The sequence below is a fragment of the Gopherus flavomarginatus genome, chromosome 11 (genome assembly GCF_025201925.1).
Source record: "Gopherus flavomarginatus isolate rGopFla2 chromosome 11, rGopFla2.mat.asm, whole genome shotgun sequence".
NCBI lineage: Eukaryota > Metazoa > Chordata > Testudines > Testudinidae > Gopherus > Gopherus flavomarginatus.
In genome coordinates this window covers 12,251,121-12,269,443 of record NC_066627.1, presented here as the reverse complement: position 1 = coordinate 12,269,443, position 18,323 = coordinate 12,251,121, and the positions used below count along the sequence as shown (strand labels likewise).

Genomic DNA, 18,323 nt, shown 5'->3' with positions numbered 1-18,323 from the left:
CAACGTGAAAGCTGATCCATGCCCCCTGACAAAGTAATGAGAAGTGAAGTGGGAAGGGAAGGTCTAGAGGACAGTGCCTGGTGCAAGTTCTGAGGCTTGAACCAAAGTCAGCAAAAGTTATGCTATGAGAAAAAGTCAGGCCCTATCAAAAGCGGATACTTGGCTAGAAATTCAGTGTCCAGTACATGAATGTGGCACCGGTATTGCTAGCATTGCTAAAACATACTGAATGTTTAAACAGATTCCAGCAGACCAGCATAAGAACACCCCGACCTAGCACACAAGACATGGTGTGACAGAAGCGATGAATATCTTCAGGAACACAATAGCTGGAATTATTCCTAACTTCCTTGAAGATATGGTTGCCAAGCAACAGAAATATGAACAATGCTTTTAATCCTAACCACTGACTAATAGTTGAGAGATTGGCTTTTATTCCATATAATAGCATTTTTCTTAAATAACTGTAAGTTTGTTTTCGATGTCATGTATGTTGTCCTGTGTTGTATGCTGTGAGTGTCACGTGACTACTACTTTTTTTTAACTTTGTTGCAACAAAAGTCAATTTTATACTTTCTTTTTAATATAATTGGCACACTATTTAAAATTATATTTAATATATTTAATAATTTAAACATTTAATGGGGTGTAACCATTATAATACCAATTTTTTTTGCAAACCTCAAAAAGTATATATATTTTTGCCTACACAAAAAATGCAATTGCAAAAAAAAAAAAGAATTCTTGTTTATAGATCACAAAGATGTTTTTATTCAAAGGAAAAATGTCAAAGGAAAGCTCAACATTAATATGAAGGTAATATTAGCAAAATGTCATTTTCTTGTTTGAGTTAATATACTTGTTTGCTTTATTAAATACTGAAATATTGTTATAAGAATGTTATAGCAAAAATATCGTGAAATAAAATATATATGATATCTGGTTATGTTGCAAAATGTTAGCGCTAACCAAACAATTTCAACAGGTTTCTGCCTTTGTCTCCCAAACAAAACCAAATGTCATAAAAATCAAACACCTTCAAAGTGTTTGCATAGACCCACATTTAAAATTCATTTATAGTTTAATTTTTATACTCTTTTCTTTCATGCTGTGTTAGAGGGAAATAGTGGTAGATAACATTTGTCCTGTCAAATAATTAACAAAAGTTGAATTGGTATCACAATCAAATTAGCTCTAAAAAGCTCAGGCAAGAATTCTGTTACCCTTCTGATAAAACAGAGCTCAGCAGGAAGAGCAATGCACCTTCTCACAGAAGATGATGAGCATCTATTTTAGCAGTCAAATACTATATTTATTATGAGTAGTAATGTATAGGTTTAGTGAAAAGGAATGTCTGTGTTACAAATGCAAACATATCTTAAATGGTTCTGTTTGCGCTAAAGAATTTGGACAATCAGAACAAGAGTATAACTTTGTTATAAAAGACTTGGTCCATATTACATTGTAAACAAACCAAATTAATCTGTGTATAAAATTTTGGTAACTGAAAAGAAGAGAAATGTAAAACAAACAAGCAAAAACTATATGTTAATCAACATTAAGCTGTTTAAAGGTGCATCCCACAAACCAAAGACACGAGAAGATATCTGTGCACAGTGAAGAAACCCCTGGGCATCAAGAAAATAAAAATGAAATGTTTTACAAATAACAGACTGGTCAACTCTGTCTACCATAAGTGGACAATTAAGTGGGCAAAAAGCTAGAAAACAGTAGCTGGATCAGGTCCAACTGTCATTTAAACTTGCATCTTATTGAGGAAAGTGAGTTCACGTTCCAGTGGTTTCACAACTTTATCACTGAAACACGGATGAATTTGGTTATTGTGTAAAAGCAACTGTATTATTTCTGTATACTTCTTTGTTAATGGATATACTAGCATCTTATCAGGAATTTGCAGAAGACTAAAGGGCTTTGCAAAAGACTATTCTGCAGCCTAGTATTTCACAAAATAGGGGACTCCAAAAATTAGATGAAATTATGGGTTACATTTCAAGATTACCTGACTCTGAAGATCTATTTGGGATGGGGTAATATGAAATATAACAACAAAACATTAACTATTTTGACCACCAGGCAGCGGAAACTGTCTCTGAACGTGTAATTCATGATAGTAAGGCCCTGGCTACTGAAGAAATGGTACATCATTTATAACGTGCATGACAACACTAAACTGTTTAATGAAATACAAGTAAAAAGTAACAAACTAATTGCAGCAAACAATAAAAGGCAAGGAAAAAGCAAATTGGTAAACAATTTTTTGTACGGCTTATGGAAGTTACCTAGTAACTACAATTGTGTGGACACATTCCCTATTAGTACCACTCATAATTTGGAGTTAATGACACTGTATTCTAAGTGAGGCACACATTATTTAAAGTAATTCTGTTCAGTGTCTGGTTACCAATATTGAATACAGACTAATACAGCAATAGTTGATAAATTGGTTGCGGTACATCTAGAATCAGAGGGGTAGCTGTGTTGGTCCATATCCACAAAAACAATGAGGAGTCCGTGGCACCTTAAAGACTAACAGATTTATTTGGGCATAAGCTTTTGTGGGTAAAAAATCCACTTCAGATGCATGGATAAAAAACCCACTTCTTCCATGTATCTGAAGAACTGTTTTGTTTTTTTTTTACCCATGAAATCTTATGCCCAAATAAATCTGTTAGTCTTTAAGGCACATTTAGAGGATTATCTGGAAGATAGTAACTGGATCTATGTCAGCTACTGGTGCATCACTGAGCAGTGCAAACCTAAAGAGCATAACACCATGGCTTGTTATGCCAGGAATGTTATTGACATCACACCTCCAGTGAGTGGCCACAAAGATTCAGACAAATCCAACTGAGTGGAAAAGATAGTTGTGCCTATCTCTTGCCTGGCAAAGATTACCAGATGGTAACAACCGGCAGAAAGGGTAGCCTTCAACATGGTTGGACACTACTGTGTAGTAACTGATTACAAGAAATTTGTATTCAAAGGCCTCATTTGTGATGTCACTACTCCAAGTTTCCATTTTACTCCTTGTATACATAGCACTATGGAACACTCTGAAATAATGTCTATCCCAGCGTTTCAGAACAACTCCAAAACTACACCCCTTAATCAAAATCCTGAATCTAACATTTCCAAATTCAATATATGGAACTATACAACTGACAAGGTAATTCGTCTATTGGTGGTATGGCGGAATGTGCAGACCAAGGGACAGATGAGGCATGAATGTGTGGATTGTAATGTAAGGGGGCCAGCTAACAGTGTTTAGTCCTCTGGGTCATCTGCAGTACACGCATACTGCTTTTTGTGTTGATGGGTAAACATCCTCCACATAAAAGAGCAAAAAGTGGGGGAATGGAGTAGAAAGAGGGATTCTGGTAGACAGGGCCTGGTGGAAAGCCTGAGACCTGAACCAAAGTCAGCAAAAGTTATTCTATGAGCAAAAGTCAGGCGCTGTCAAAAGCATATCCTTGCCTGCATGTTCAGTGTCCAGAACATGAGCTTGGCACCAGTATTGCTATCATTGCTAAAACACACTGAATATGTAAATACTTTCCAGCAGGCCACTGCAAGAACACACCAACCTAGCACATGATGAGATGGTTTGACAGATGTGATGAAGAGTGATGTTCCAACTGAAACTTCAGGAGTAAAGTACAAAGACAGGTGGTGAATAGGGATGTTTTGTTTAAAGCATCAGGAGAAAGGTACAAAGGGAGGTAACAAACATGTCATGAAAAAGTAAAGTGGTACACAAATTATTTATCCCAAATTGTCTGTCTCAGTCTATAATGTCGAGGTACCTCACCTTAACCCATTGTCTAGCCTAAAAGGGAGGAGAAAGTCCCACCGTTCACTGACCTGGTCCATTGTACTGGACTCTTTGGTCAGGTCCACTGAGGTTTTATGGACCGACTACTTGGCCAGAGTTGGTGCAGCAAACAGAGAGAACATGCATGTAGCCAACAACTGACAATAAGAGGATGGACTAATCTGCTCACCACTCCACTTTGGGGTCCTCAGAAATAAAAAGATTTAAGGAAAAAATTAGCAGAAGAAGCAGCTGTCTGCCAACTGCTACAGAGAGTTTTATCATCATGACTCCTACCCTCATCATCCCTTAGGACCCCGGGACCTTCTTCATTCTAATTCTGAGAGATGTGCTGACCAGACCGAGTCCGAAAGAAGGAGCCAGATGATGTTACCACCTTCTATGGCACAGGCTAAATCCCAAATACACTTCAGATGTGAGACTTCATCTCTTCCTACCTATACATGTAGGGGTTCCTTCCCCAGTTTTTTCTCTTCTTTCCTATCTCTCCTATCTTTTTGCCTTCTCTCTAAGAAGAGTCTGTCTTACTTGGCCAAGACTGCCCATTTTGCAAACCTGCTTTGAGTCTATGACCAGAAAGAGACAGCTAAAAGCAGCTCATTAAACTGCCCAATGCTGGTACAAGTTTGCCAGGTCTCAGAGTGGTCTATCAGCCCGTGTGCTGGTCCTGCATTTTACCAGAAGTGAGAGTCAACACCAGAGACAGAAGCTGAATTTTCTATCTTTCCTATTCTTTTCTCTCCCCTTTCTTTCTGCCTTCTAGGAAATGGACCCAGACGTTAACAAGAACATCACGAGGAGATCCAGCCCATCTCAACTAACTTCTTCCTTTTCCCCCACAAAGGACAGTTACTGCCGTCTTTAATGCCATTCAACTGAGTATTAAACAAGGTGATAGCTGATGGGGTTCTTTCTGAAACGAGGGACATTGTTACAATCAAAGCCTTACTTAACACTATACATTCCATGTGCTTTACCTCTTTTTCCTACTTTTCTGTGTCTTTAATAAACAGTGAAAGAAATTAACGTTGAGTTTGCTATGGTACTGAGCAGGCTGATGTCTCTGTACATCAGACTTCAAACTTTGTATAAAACTGTTGGACAGTGACTGGGTTATGTTAACAACTTTGACTCTTTGGGCCCCTATGATCCTTCTAAATTAATAAAAACAGGGGTTGTGTGCAAGAAGAAGTAGCTTGGACTAGATGTATTAAGAGTCAGAAAGAATGAGATAATTGATCTGGAATCTGGAGTCAAGATCCAGAATTTCTGTTTCATGGAAAAATCTTCATTTTGAAACTTGTTTTTGTTCTTAATTGAATGTTGAAATTTCCCACGAAACAAACTTTTTATTAAAAAAATTGGGATCAACCAAATATTTTATTTTGATACTCTACGTGTATATTGAAAATGTCAAACCTGAATAGCTGAACAATAACAAACCTCCTCCACCCACAATTTTTTAAAAACAAAACATTATTGAAATCAACACATTCATGGAAAAGTTTTGGTTTTAACCAAACAGAAATTTCTAAAGGAGAAATATTGTGTTGGAAAATTGCTCTTTTTACAACATTTAATGCTTGATTTAAATTAATTGTACATAGAACTCTTGTATTTGTAAGCTGTTGACATCCTAAAATCCATTAAAGTTAGAAGGAATAAAAAATATAATTCAACAGCACAATATATTACAATAAATCAACTACACCCAGTAAGCAGCAGCAGCTAGACTTTTGACCATCCCTAGAAACTCTCTCAGATACATGGAAAATTGTAACAGTATGTGCATAAGATCAAGTCATTTGGGATGTTTTGGACCAGGGCAGGTTTTAAGGGCTAGATGTTTGACATGTATTGGTTACAATGGGTGTTAGGAGCCCAGATGCTTTTGAAAATCCCACGATATCCTTTAATACTTTTAAATCAGGCCCTTTAATTCTGGAATTTAAGTAATACCAATTTTTGAAAAGTACATCAGAAGCAGGAAGCCTGCTAAACAATCAGTGAGGCCACTGGATTATTGAGATTCTAAAGGAGCACTAAAGGATGATAAGGCCATTGCGGAGAAACTAAATGAATACTTTGCATCAATCTTCATGGCTGAGAATGTGATGAAGACTCCCAAACCTGAGCCATTCTGTTTAGATGATGCATCTAAGAAACTGTCCCAGATTGATATGTCATAAGAGAAGTTTTGGGACAAATTGATGGTCTAAACCAAGGGTTGGCAACCTTTCAGAAGTGGTGTGCTGAGTTTTCATTTATTCACTCTAATTTAAGGTTTCATGTGCCAGTAATAATTTTAACATTTTTAGAAGGTCTCTTTCTATAAGTCTATAACATATAACTAAACTATTGTTGTATATAAAGTAAATAAGGTTTTTAAAATGTTTAAGAAGATTCATTTAAAATTAAATTAAAATGCAGAGCCCCCTCAGGCCAGTGGCCAGGACCCAGGCAGTGTGAGTGCCACTGAAAATCAGCTAGTGTGCCGCCTTCGGCACCCATGCCATAGGTTGTCTACCCCTGGTCTAAACAGTAATAAATCACCAGAACCAGATGGTATTCACCCAAGAGTTCTGTGAAATTGCAGTATGTGAGATTGTGGTATGTAAGCTATCATTTAAATCAGCTTCTGTGCCAGATGACTAAAGGATAGTAAATGTGACATCAATTTTTAAAAATGGTTCCAGAGGTAATCCTGGCAATTGCAGTCTGGTACTCTTGACTTTAGTACCAGGCAAACTGGTTGAAACTATAGTTAAGAACAGAATTATCAGACACATCGATGAATGTGATTTGTTGAGGAAGAGTCAAAATACTTTTTGTAAAGGGAAATTATGCCTCATTAATCTACTAGAAATCTTTGAGGGAGTGAACAAGCAGGTGGACAAAGGGGATCCAGTGGATATAGTGTATTTAGATTTTTAGAAAGCCTTTGACAAGGTACCTCATCAAAGGCTCTTAAGTAAAGTAAGCTGTCATGGGATTAGAGGGAAGGTCCTCTCATGGATCAGTAACTGGCTCAAAGATAAGAAACAAAGGGCAGGAATAAATGGTCATTTTTTCACAATGGAGAGAGAAAAATCGTGGTGTCCCCCCAGGGGTCACTACTGGGATCAGTACTGTTCAACATATTTATAAATGATCTGGAAAAAGGAGTAAACAGTGAGGTGGCAAAATATGCAGATGATACAAAACAATTCAAGAGAGTTAAGTGCAAAGCAGACTGTGAAGAGTTACAAAGGGATCTCACAAAACTGGATGACTGGGCAACAAAATGGCAGATGAAATTCAATGTTGATAAATGCAAAGTAATGGACATTGGAAAACATAATCCCAACTATATATTTAAAATGATGGGGTCTAAATTAGCTGTTACCACTCGAGAAAGAGATCTTGGAGTCAATGTGGATAGTTCTCTGCAAACTTACACTCAATATGCAGTTGCTGTCAAAAAATGTGAACAGAATGTTGGGAATCATTAAGAAAGGCATTGTTAAGATATAAAATATCATATTGCCTTTATATAAATCCATGGTGATCTCATATCTTGAATACTATGTGCAGGTAAATTTGCCCTAGCTTAAAAAAACATATATTGGAATTGGAAAAGGTGAAAAAAAGGGCAACAACAATGATTGTGGGTATGGAATGGCTTTCTGTATGGGGAGAGATTAATAAGACTGGGAGTTTTCAGCATGAAAAGAGACGACTAAGAAGGATATGATAGAGGTCTATAACATTATGACTGGTGTGGAGAAAGTAAATAAGGAAGTTTACTCCTTCTCATACCAGAAGAACTAAAGGTCACCCAATGACTTTAATAGGCAGCAGATTTAAAACAAACAAAAGGAAGTATTTCTTCACACAAAGCATAGTCAACCCATGGAACTCTTTGCCAGAGGATGTTGAGAAGGCCAAGACTATAGTATGGTTCAAAAAGAATTAGATGCATTCATGGAGGATAGGTCCATCAATGGCTATTAACCAGGATGGACAGGGATTATGTCCCTATCCTCTGTTTGCCAGAAGCTGGGAATGGGCGATGGGATGGATCACTTAATGATTTCCTGTTCTGTTCATTCCCTCTGAGTCACTAGGCATTGGCCCCTGTCAGAAGACAGGATACTGTTCTAGATGGACCTCTGGTCTGACCCAATATGTCCGTACTTATGTTCTTTTGATGTCTAGTTTCATATGTGTTCCAGGATTTGAGATTCTCACTTCTTAGAACCTCCATCCTATTTAAATAACCATAAAATATTCTATGATATTGATATCAAGGTTCATAGAGAGAAACCTGTGAAATGGGCACCCAGCTGGGAAATTGGCTGATGAATGTATAGAAACTCGCTAGGTATCATAACAGAGATAGTGAGGAATCAGAGAGCAGGAAAAAGCCCAGTCATGGACACCCACCCAGAGGAAGGATGTACTCCAGCAGGACACAGGTCTCCTCAGAGGTACCCCAAGAAAGAGTGGGGAAAAGTGGTGTCACGACTGTAAAAAACTGGGTTGTATCTCTCAGAATTGCCCCATCTATCCACGGATGGTGAGAGCAGTCCCAGAACAGCTGTCTGCACCTCAGCCTTATGGAGTTAACTTTGTGACTGGTTCAGGCTCTTTGCACACTAAGGAAAATGTAGCTGCATCATTATACCCTAGACATTTTCCCCCTCTCAAAGCAATTGTCTCAGGCTGCCTATAGATTGAGGCAGGTGTTGCATAGGTTAACTGAAGACAGCCCACTCCATCCCATGAGTGATTGGCTCGTGCAAGACTCAGGGAGACATTGCTCTATTGATTACACTTGGCTTTTTTCTTGGGAAACATTTTCAAGTTTTCCTTCTCAACCACAAGAACTAGAAAATGGCTATAGTCTAGGAAATGGAAGCTGAGATTCTCTTGTAATGTCATGAATCCTGGAGCCAAAGCCCTGGACACTGGTTTATAGTCCTTAAATTTTAATCAAGCCTTAAATGCTTTCCTAATACCATGTTTCCATATGCAGAGTTGCTTATGTTGGGATATTGTGTGAACTTAAACTGGCAAGGGATATAGTCTCTATAATCGTGTCTGGGTGGAGAGGCAGTTGCTGAGATGATGAAGGAGAGAGGATGTGTGCAGAAGGCAATCTCTCTAATAACATTAAAATAATTGTTTAAAAGGAACTCAGGTAGCCACACAACTACAGAAACTTGTTTTAAATTCTTCATCCCTAAGGAAAGGGAAACCTCTGGTCTCTTCGAAAACCCTTTCTAAGAGATTATGACATTGACACCTTGAATAAATGACAAAATAATCTGATTCCTACATTTAATCAAACATATTCCACCCTGCAAATTCCTACCGCAAAAAGTCATCTGTAACAAAAAAAGGTCAACCAATGAATCAACAAAATGAAACATGAAAAAAACAATCAAGCAAACAAACAAACCAAACCTCTCAAACTCCACCCACAATTTTTAACTCTAAAAATGAAGAAGAGAAAGAGATTTCATGTTCACTAATGACTTAGCTATGGCTGTTGATATACTGTGCAACATGCTCAGATAGCATGGCAAAATTAGCAGTATAAATCCCAAAGAGAGATAGGTGTGTATGTACATTTATGAATAGATATTTAGATTCTGATCTTATTTACACTGATGTAATTCTAAACTAACTCATTTAACTTCAGAGGAATTAGACTGGATTTTCTGAATTCATAAACAGATTGCACCCTGTGATCTCAAGGAGACAATTTTGTCATCAGTTGATTATATCCAAGAAGAAGCTCAGAATGATATCTCAATCAAGGAGCAATGATGGACATTTTAATTCTTGGTGAATAACCTCCACACAATCAGTTTCTTTAATGCAGCTTTGATCTCCTTGTTCCTCATGCTGTAGATGATAGGATTCATCACTGGAGGCACCAGGGAATAGAGAACACCCATCATGAGATCCATATTGGATATTGAGCTGGAAGTGGGTTTCAGGTCGGCAAAGATGCCAGTGCAAAGAAACAAAGAGACCACAGTGAGGTGAGGAAGGCAGGTGGAGAAGCCTTTACGCCGGCCCTGCTCAGAGGGGATTCTCAGCACTGCTTTGAAGATCTGAACATAAGACAGAATTATAAAGACAAAGCAGTTTAAACCTAAAAACACACTAAAGGCAAGAAGCCCAATTTCACTGAGGTACGAGTTAGAGCAGGTGATCTTGAGTATCTGGGGGATTTCACAGAAGAACTGGTTGATGACATTGGATTGGTAGAAGGGTAATTTGAAGTTGTTCCCAGAGTGCACTGCAGAGTAGACAATACTAGTAATCCAAGCACTGGCTGCCATTTGGACACAAGCTATCCTGTTCATCACTCTCTCATAGTGCAGTGGTTGGTAGATGGTGACATATCAGTCGTACACCATGATGGTGAGTAAGGCAATATCAACTGCAATAAAGACTATGAAGAAAAAGACTGGAGTGACACATCCAGGATAAGAAATCACCCTGGTGTTCATGAGGGATGTGGATTTAAGGATGGTGACAGAGATGGAGCCGAGGTCTATAATGGACAGATTCATCAGGAAGAAGTACATGGGGGTGTGAAGATATTGGTCAAGGGCTACGGCTGTGATGATGAGAAGATTCCCCATCAGGCCTGCCAGGTAAATCACTAGAAATACTATAAAGTGCAAAATCTGCAGCTCCCGAACATTAGAGAATCCCAAGAGAAAGAACTTTGTCAGGGTAGTTTGGGTGGACATTTTCTTTTTCAGTTCATTGTGTGATGGCTGTGGAGGGAAGGACAAAGACAGTGATGGGGATTACAGTGACAGCAGGAGTGGCCCTGATTCCCTGCGGCAATATCTCATAATGTGAGTGTCAACAATGCACAGCACTTGTCACTGCTATTAACTAGGAGTGGTGATTATCATACATCTAAATTGGTGTGTCTTTGCACCATCTAAAGATCTGGCTCAGGATGTGGCTTGATAAAACGCCGTGTGAAGGAGGGAGCAAAGCACAACCCAATGCAATATTCTAGCCAAGATGGATTCCTTCTTGCTACCAACATCAGGCTGTGAACTTGGGCTTGAAACTAAAATGCCAAAACTGCCTGATATCCACTTTCCAGGGAAATATGACATAGAGTCACTTAATATGCTTCATTAGAGCTTGTCTGTATTGATTCTACTGCAGCACCACATAGATGACCTACTGCCTGCTTATGTATTGATTTATGACACATGATCCCACTTCCATCTCTGTGTACCAATGAGAATTGCTCAGCAACCTCACTGCTGCATCGTTTACCTCTGTCACGTTATGTCTGAGTGAGTCATTGGCCATCAGGAGACTTGGGTTCTTGGCTCTGCCACCGACCTGCTGTGTGACCTTGGGCCAGTCACTTCTCTGTGCCTCTGTTTCCCCTCCATCCTGTTCTCTGCCTTGTCTGCTGTGAAAAAGGGCTGTGCCTTTTTATGTGTATGTTCGGTGCCCCCACTTACAGCATTTGTGTTTAGTGGGCAGCTGTGTAGAACAGAGGATATAGCACTAGAACCGAATATCTAGGTTCTAATCCCATTGACACTTTCTATGTCCTTGGCACGGATAAGAGACACAGGCTTTGGATGGGGGCTTCAATTCTCTGTTCTTCATTTAAGGCACTAATATGTTTAATACCGATGCTGTTTGCTGCCAACTTTGCTGCTTACTCAATTTTATGAGTCACCAAATATCCCTTTGAAGTAGAAAAAAAACACCAGTGCAATATAGTGACTGGGTTCAAATTTTACTATTATTGCACATCATCAATGTTCCCACTCCCGCTTACTTCTAAATTTCTAATCTGGGGTATTCAGACATTTTCTGTTTAAATTATTTCAAAGGAAAACTAGGTTTTCAACTAAAGAAATATTCTGAGGAAGCCTATGTTATTCTTGAAACTCATATATTGGAAAACTCAAAATACTTTATTTTTCTTTATTTAAGTGAAAATGTTTCTGTTTCCAGCAGTTTACCTGAAATTGTCTGGTTCTCAATGAACGAAAATAAAACAAACAAAAAAATGGTTTTCACAATATCTATGGAAAGTCAATGGTTTATTGCTGGGGCAAAAATAATAAAAAACAACAACCCTCAGAGCAGCTCTAAATGTTTGATTAAATCATATAAAAAGCCTTGAAGAGTTCAAATTGTAACTCCTAGTTCTGTTATGAAATTTTACTAGCACATAAATACCTAACCATGTGTGATTAAAATAAGAAACTTACTGTGCTGGTCTTTGTGGAATGTTTCCCGGCCCATGACACATGAGACACTTCACAGCCAGGGTCCTTCGGTCATTGCCTGTCTGTGTAAATAATGCCCCAGTCGCCTTGTTATCCAGCAGCTGTTTCACTCTTGCTTCTCCATGTTTCCCAAACAGCTGGGTCTCTCTGCAGTTCCTATCAGGCAGGGACCCACTCCACAGATGGGTGCTCCCTGCTCCCCATCTCAGGCAGGCTTGGCTGAGAGGTGAAGGACTAAATAGGATGGGGAAAGAAAGCCCCTCCCATCACTGAAACTGATCCTGGCTTGTTCGGGCTGCTTGTTGACAACCCAGGATGTCCCTGTTCTGTGGCTGGGCCTAAATAATTGGAGGGCTGTGAGCTGAGCTCTGATCTCACCTCAGGAGTAAACAACACTGACAAGCTGCCCTAGCTGTACCTGACCCCCCAGAGGGGGAACACAACATGCCCTGGATCTCACACGATGGCAGCACCCTGAAAGGACCCCTGGATACACATAAGGCAGGGCTGAGGCCCAGAGGGTGTCGGAAGGAGATTACACAATAAACTATATATTTCTAGCACAGACATGTGACCTACAACAGTTCAGAGCCCAGTGGCAACAGAGCCCCAGCTGGCCTGGAATAGCCTGTTCCTTCATTAATGCCACATAATTACCTCTGAGAGAGCAGAGATTTTTTTTCTCCTGCTTTGCATCAGCAGCTCCTGGCTGTTTGATGTTGGTCACTAAGAAACATTCAGAAGCAAACACTAAAAGCTCCTAGCTAAGGCCTAAACTGATGTAAATTGATACAATTCCATTGAGTTCTGATTAGATAGGTCGCTTTATGCCAAGGGAGATTTGGACCTTTGATTCCAATGGAGCTACTTTGATTTCCATTAGCTGCGGTTCTGGCCCTAAGATGTTCATGCAGCTATGTCAGTTTTCACTGGTTTTCATTGGAGCTACTGCTGATTTACACCAGCTGTGGTTCTTGCTCATTGATTCCAGTGGAGCTATAGCTGATATTCACCTGCTGGTTATCTCACCTCATTAAAGGGTTTCAAATCCATTTCCTTTGCCAGTGAATCTGAACTGAAGATGAGGCAGTAGGTTTGTGTTGGGATGTGGTGTGAACTTGAATGGGCAAAGAAGGTGGTCTCTATATTTGTGTCTCGGAGGTGAAGAAGTTGATGAGATCACAGTGGAGATGGGACATGTCCACAAAGCATCTCTCTCTTGATATAGTCAGTGACCTGAGAAAAGTTTGAGAGCCCCCGGTCGAACGGCATTCACATGGATGTAGAAGTCTGCCGGTGGGAAGGAGAGTTGTGTTCCAAGTTGGGGCCTAAGAGAGGGCTGATTACGAACTCAGATTGGAAATTTTCTCACACTATGGTTTTGTTCATCAGAAAATGCTGATTCATTAAAACCCTGTTCACAGCAAAGGGTTAGTTGGTTTTGATGAAACTCCTAATTTGATTTCTCTTAGAAGGTTCAAATTTGTTAAAATATCCAGTTTTGACATGTTTCAATTTGAAAAAAAAATCATTTGGAAATTTCAGTTAATTTGTTCTAAAGAAAAGATGAAAAATATAAAGGGTCAAAATCAAAACAAAACTTTGCTCTGCAGCCTGGGGTGCAGGTCACCTCCTAGGATCACCTGGATGTGCCCCAGCTGATCTGTTCCCTGTCTTTGACAGGTCTAGGGCACAGCTGAGACATCAACCTGTCCAGGTCCAGGCCTGTGGCTCAAAACCGTGCAGTCTGCTTAGGACTGAAATGGTTTAGTTTAACTGAAGTCATTGGGCTCAACACAGGGGTAACTGGGTGGGATTCAATGGTCGATGATAAAAAGAAGCTTTGACTAGTTGCTTGCATCATCCCTCCTGGCCTGAAATTATAAAAATGATGGAAACCAAATATTTCGTTTTGACCCAATCTGTTTTTTTTTTAATTTTCATTTTGTTTTGCTTTCAGATTATCTGTTTGAAAAATAATTTATTTTTTCTGTCCTGACGTAGGATGGGAAAATATTTCAGATTTCTTGAAAAGCCTCACAAGATGAGAAACTCCCTTTCCTAACTAGTTCTACTCTTCAACTTCTCTCCTTTCAATAACCCACTAAAAGGTTATTATCTTAGCAGCTAGGAGCTGCAGGTAGATAGCAGCTTTTGGCTTTAATACAGGGACTCTGCTAAGTCAATATACACTCACAAAACATGGTAATATTCACTGATAAATAACCAGTTACATGCAATTTCAAACATACACACAGCAATGCACACTCACAAAACACACACACACACACAACACTTTGCACTAGTAAACACACAATATTGTCATTCAGAAGCAATCATACACAAATGAAGACTCAGAAATCCACTCAAAGACCCTAACAAGCACTAATAATGCACACGCTCATGTATGTTTCACACATGATGTTATACATTCATAACTTCACACAATGATTCACAGTCAGAAACACACATTCTCAAAGAAATGCAGATCGGTGTAAAAACTCAATTGCATGTCGATTTCCCAGGAGCATATTCAAAATAACGTACACTGACAAAAGCACACCTATCCACACAATACTGTTCCCTAGTAGACACACACTAAAGGAAATGACTCTCATGCACTTTGAATGCAATCTTAAAAATGAACCCCTAGACCTGGTCTATACTAGAAATGTTTTACCATCAAACTAATGTCGGTTTGGATCTGTGATTTTTGGGGATGATATTTTTATACCAGGTGTGACAGGGTCAGGCCAGATGGCTACAGGGGAGTGATCCTTTTGAGAACTGAGACATGGGCAGCACTAGCTCGCCCATTGCTAAAAGCCCCTCCCCCAGCCTAGCGAGGAGTTACTAAACCCAGAACCCAACTGAATTCGGGGGATAACAGAGGCAATAACAGGAACGGACGTGGGGGCCTGTCATAAACAGATGGTTAAGGGTTAATGTCTCTTTTACCTGTAAAGGGTTAACTAGCTCAGTAAACCTGGAACACCTGACCAGAGGATCAATCAGAAGACAAGATACTTTCAAATCTCGGTGGAGGGAAGCCTTTGTTTGTGCTTTTTGGGTTTTTCTTTGTTCTCTCTGGGTTCTGAGAGGGACCAGACATGTATACAGACTCTCCAATCTTCTGAAACAGCCTCTTCTGTTCAATTTAGTAAGTACCAGTTAGAAAGGCGGTTAGGTCTTTTGATTGTTTTCTTTATTTGCAAATGTGTATTTTGCTGGAAGGATTGTATCTCTGTTTGCTGCAACTTGTATTTGTGCTGGGGGGAGGATTCTCTCTAGTGTCTATAAGCTGAAAGACCCTATAACATTTTCCATCTTGATTTTACAGAAACAATTTTTACTTCTTTTCTTTCTTTTATTAAAAGCTTTTCTTTTTAAGAACCTGATTGATTTTTTATTATTCTTGTGTAAGACCCAAGGTGAGGGGGTCTGCACTCACCAGGGAATTGGTGGGAGAAAGGAGAGAAGGAGGGAGGAAAAGCCTGATTTCTCTCTGTGTTAGGCTCACGGTCTCTCAGGGAGCATCTGGGAGGAAAAAAGGAGGGGGGAATGATTTATTTCCCTTTTTTTGTGAGACCCAAGGGGTTTTGGGTCTTGGGGTCCCCAGGGAAGGGTTTGGGAGCCAGAAAGTGTCCCAAAACACTATATTTTTGGGTAGTGGCAGCTCTATCATTTCTAAGCTAGTAATTAAGCTTAGAGGGGTTCATGCAGGTACCCTATCTTTTGGACGCTAAGGTTCAGAGTGGGGAACCATACCTTGACAGTGTCAAAGGGTCAAAACTAGAGAATCAGAAGGGGACACCGAGCAGAGAGCCCCGGACAGCTCCAAGAGAGCCAGTGTACACTGCCCAGAGGACCTCTGCCTGGATTCGTGAATGGATAAAAGATGCCCCACCATCGCAGCCCCCACTCCAGTGTTACTAATGGCCACCTTGGGTGTGCAGGGATAAGTGCAGCCAGAATCTCAATAAGAGGTTCTGGAGGAGCCAGAGGAGGGGCTGAAGCCTGGCACACTGAAGATACGCGTGCGCCAGGGTCTTTCTCATACCAGAAAAGGGACAGGCTTCAGGGACAGAGGCAACCTGCACCAAGTACAACCCTGTACTCATGGCCCCATGGAGGAGCCACCAGCTGATATCCCCAGCAGGCCACGGGACTGAGATGGAATATAAACTGGCTGACTGGGGTTCCCCACCTTCCATTGCTGGTAAAAGTTCCCACCACTTGGTATCAGAGTGGGACACAAGGGGGGGTAATGAAGCTTGGGGACTGTGTAGCAGGGACTTCACGAGGGATGTATCCCCTTGGTGGCCACAAAGGACCTGGTCGCTGAAACCAGCCTCCAGATCTGGAGGAGGTCCTGGTAGCAGACTGGCAGCTCAGAAAGGTCTTGCAGATGACCTCTTGGATGGAGAAAAAAGAGCTGTTGGACATATTGCAGCCTTCGCAGGTGGTGGAGGAAGCTGTGCACAAATATGCTCCATGCCAAGCCACCTGCACTATAAAGGAGTCTCTGCAGGGAGTGTGCATACATGTCAGGCCCTGCCCTCCCTCTTCCAGGGGAGGATGGACAACCCCTACAGAGACCCAGTGCAATCCCGGCCAAAAAAATCTCCAGAACAAGCCTCTGGAGATTGGCCAGGAACACTAGGGGTGGGCACAGGGTATTGAGTCAGTGCCAGAGCATGGACAGGACCAGTTGGTTAAGCACCAGCACTTTCCCTTGGAGGGAGAGGCACCAGAGCAGTCCTCTCCAGCCCCACAACTGCCCAGTCATCCTGCCCTCTAAACCGTGCCAGTTCTCCGGTGGAGATGGATTTGTGGCAGAGAAGTAAATGCCAAGATAGAGCAGTGGACCCACGCTCTACCGGATGGCATGAAGCACAGATGGGAGGGAGCTCGCCTGCCACTCGGCCTCGACCACCAGGCCAGAGCTCTTGACCTATTTGACTTGGGCGGAGGAGGCTGCTGAATAAACAGCTTGACAAGCCTCCACTCACACCAGGTCATCTGGGTCCTGGACCACGAGGAATACGTCACTGGCGTATGCTGCCAGGACCAGCCGCACCTCCGGTTCACACAGCACCAACCCCATCAACCTCTTGTAAAGGAGACGAAGGAAGGGCTCAATGGCCAGACTGTACAGCTGACCCAACAGCAGGCAGCCTTGACGCACCCCTCGCCTGAAGCTGACAGGTGCGGTCAAGGTCCAGTTGAGGCTGACCAAACACTCTGCAGAGGCTTCAGCACCTGGAGAAACCCCACAAACAGAGGCCTGAAGCTGAGTTCCTGCAGAGTGCCCAGGAGATACCTGTGGTTCATCTGGTCGAATGTCTTCTCCTGATCCAAGGACAGGAGGGAGAACGATAAACCATCCCTACACCCAATCTTCAAGAGATCCCGGACCAGATAGAGAGGATCAAAGACAGTACAGCCCAGGAGGGTGTAGGTCTGGTATGGATGGACTACGTCCACCAGCATGGACCACAGCTGCTGCAAGATGGCCTTCGCCACAAGCTTATAGTCCATGCTGAGGAGTGAGATGGGATGCCAATTCTGGAGATAGCAGAGGTCCCCCTTCTTCGGCAGGAAGGCAAGCCCTGCTCACCTGCACAAAAGAGAGAGGACCATGGTCTCCAAAGACTTGGCCCAGACGGTGGCAAGGTCTGGGGCAAGGACATCCCAGAATTTGGGATAGATCTCCACGGTCAGCCCGTCCATGCCTGGAGATTTATTGGTGGGTGTAAGGGAGCGGATTCACCTCTGCGGCACCTCCTGCTGGCAGTCCATGAGAATGAGCTCTTCCAGCATCCTAGAGTGCCCCCTGCAGACTGGTGATCCACCTGACTGCTGGCCCCCATGTCCCTCCCAGGACCACGGTGCCACTTTCTCTGGGTTGCTGCCTCCTGGCAGTACCCCCACACTCTGGGTCTCCCCACCCAGAGGAACCCTCTCTCACTAAACACACCTCGCATCAGTATAAGGCTACTGCCAGTCACCATCTAGCCCCACCCCCTGGGGCAGACTGCAGTATACGCCACTCATCACAGGCAAGGTTGGGTTGGACCTGCTGTCTCTCTCTATAGCTGGGCTGCCCTCTGCAGTCCCAGTACTGGTATTTGGCCCTCAGCTAGGCCCACAGCCTGGGGCTTTCCTAGGCCAGAGGTCCCCAGCTCCTC

At 41.7% G+C, this 18,323-nt stretch overlaps 1 pseudogene; it reads right to left on the bottom strand.

Annotated features, from left to right (window-relative positions):
* Positions 1 to 9,675: 9,675 nt before the first annotated feature.
* On the bottom strand, positions 9,676 to 10,605 carry LOC127031250 (olfactory receptor 14I1-like; annotated as a pseudogene).
* Positions 10,606 to 18,323: the final 7,718 nt, after the last annotated feature.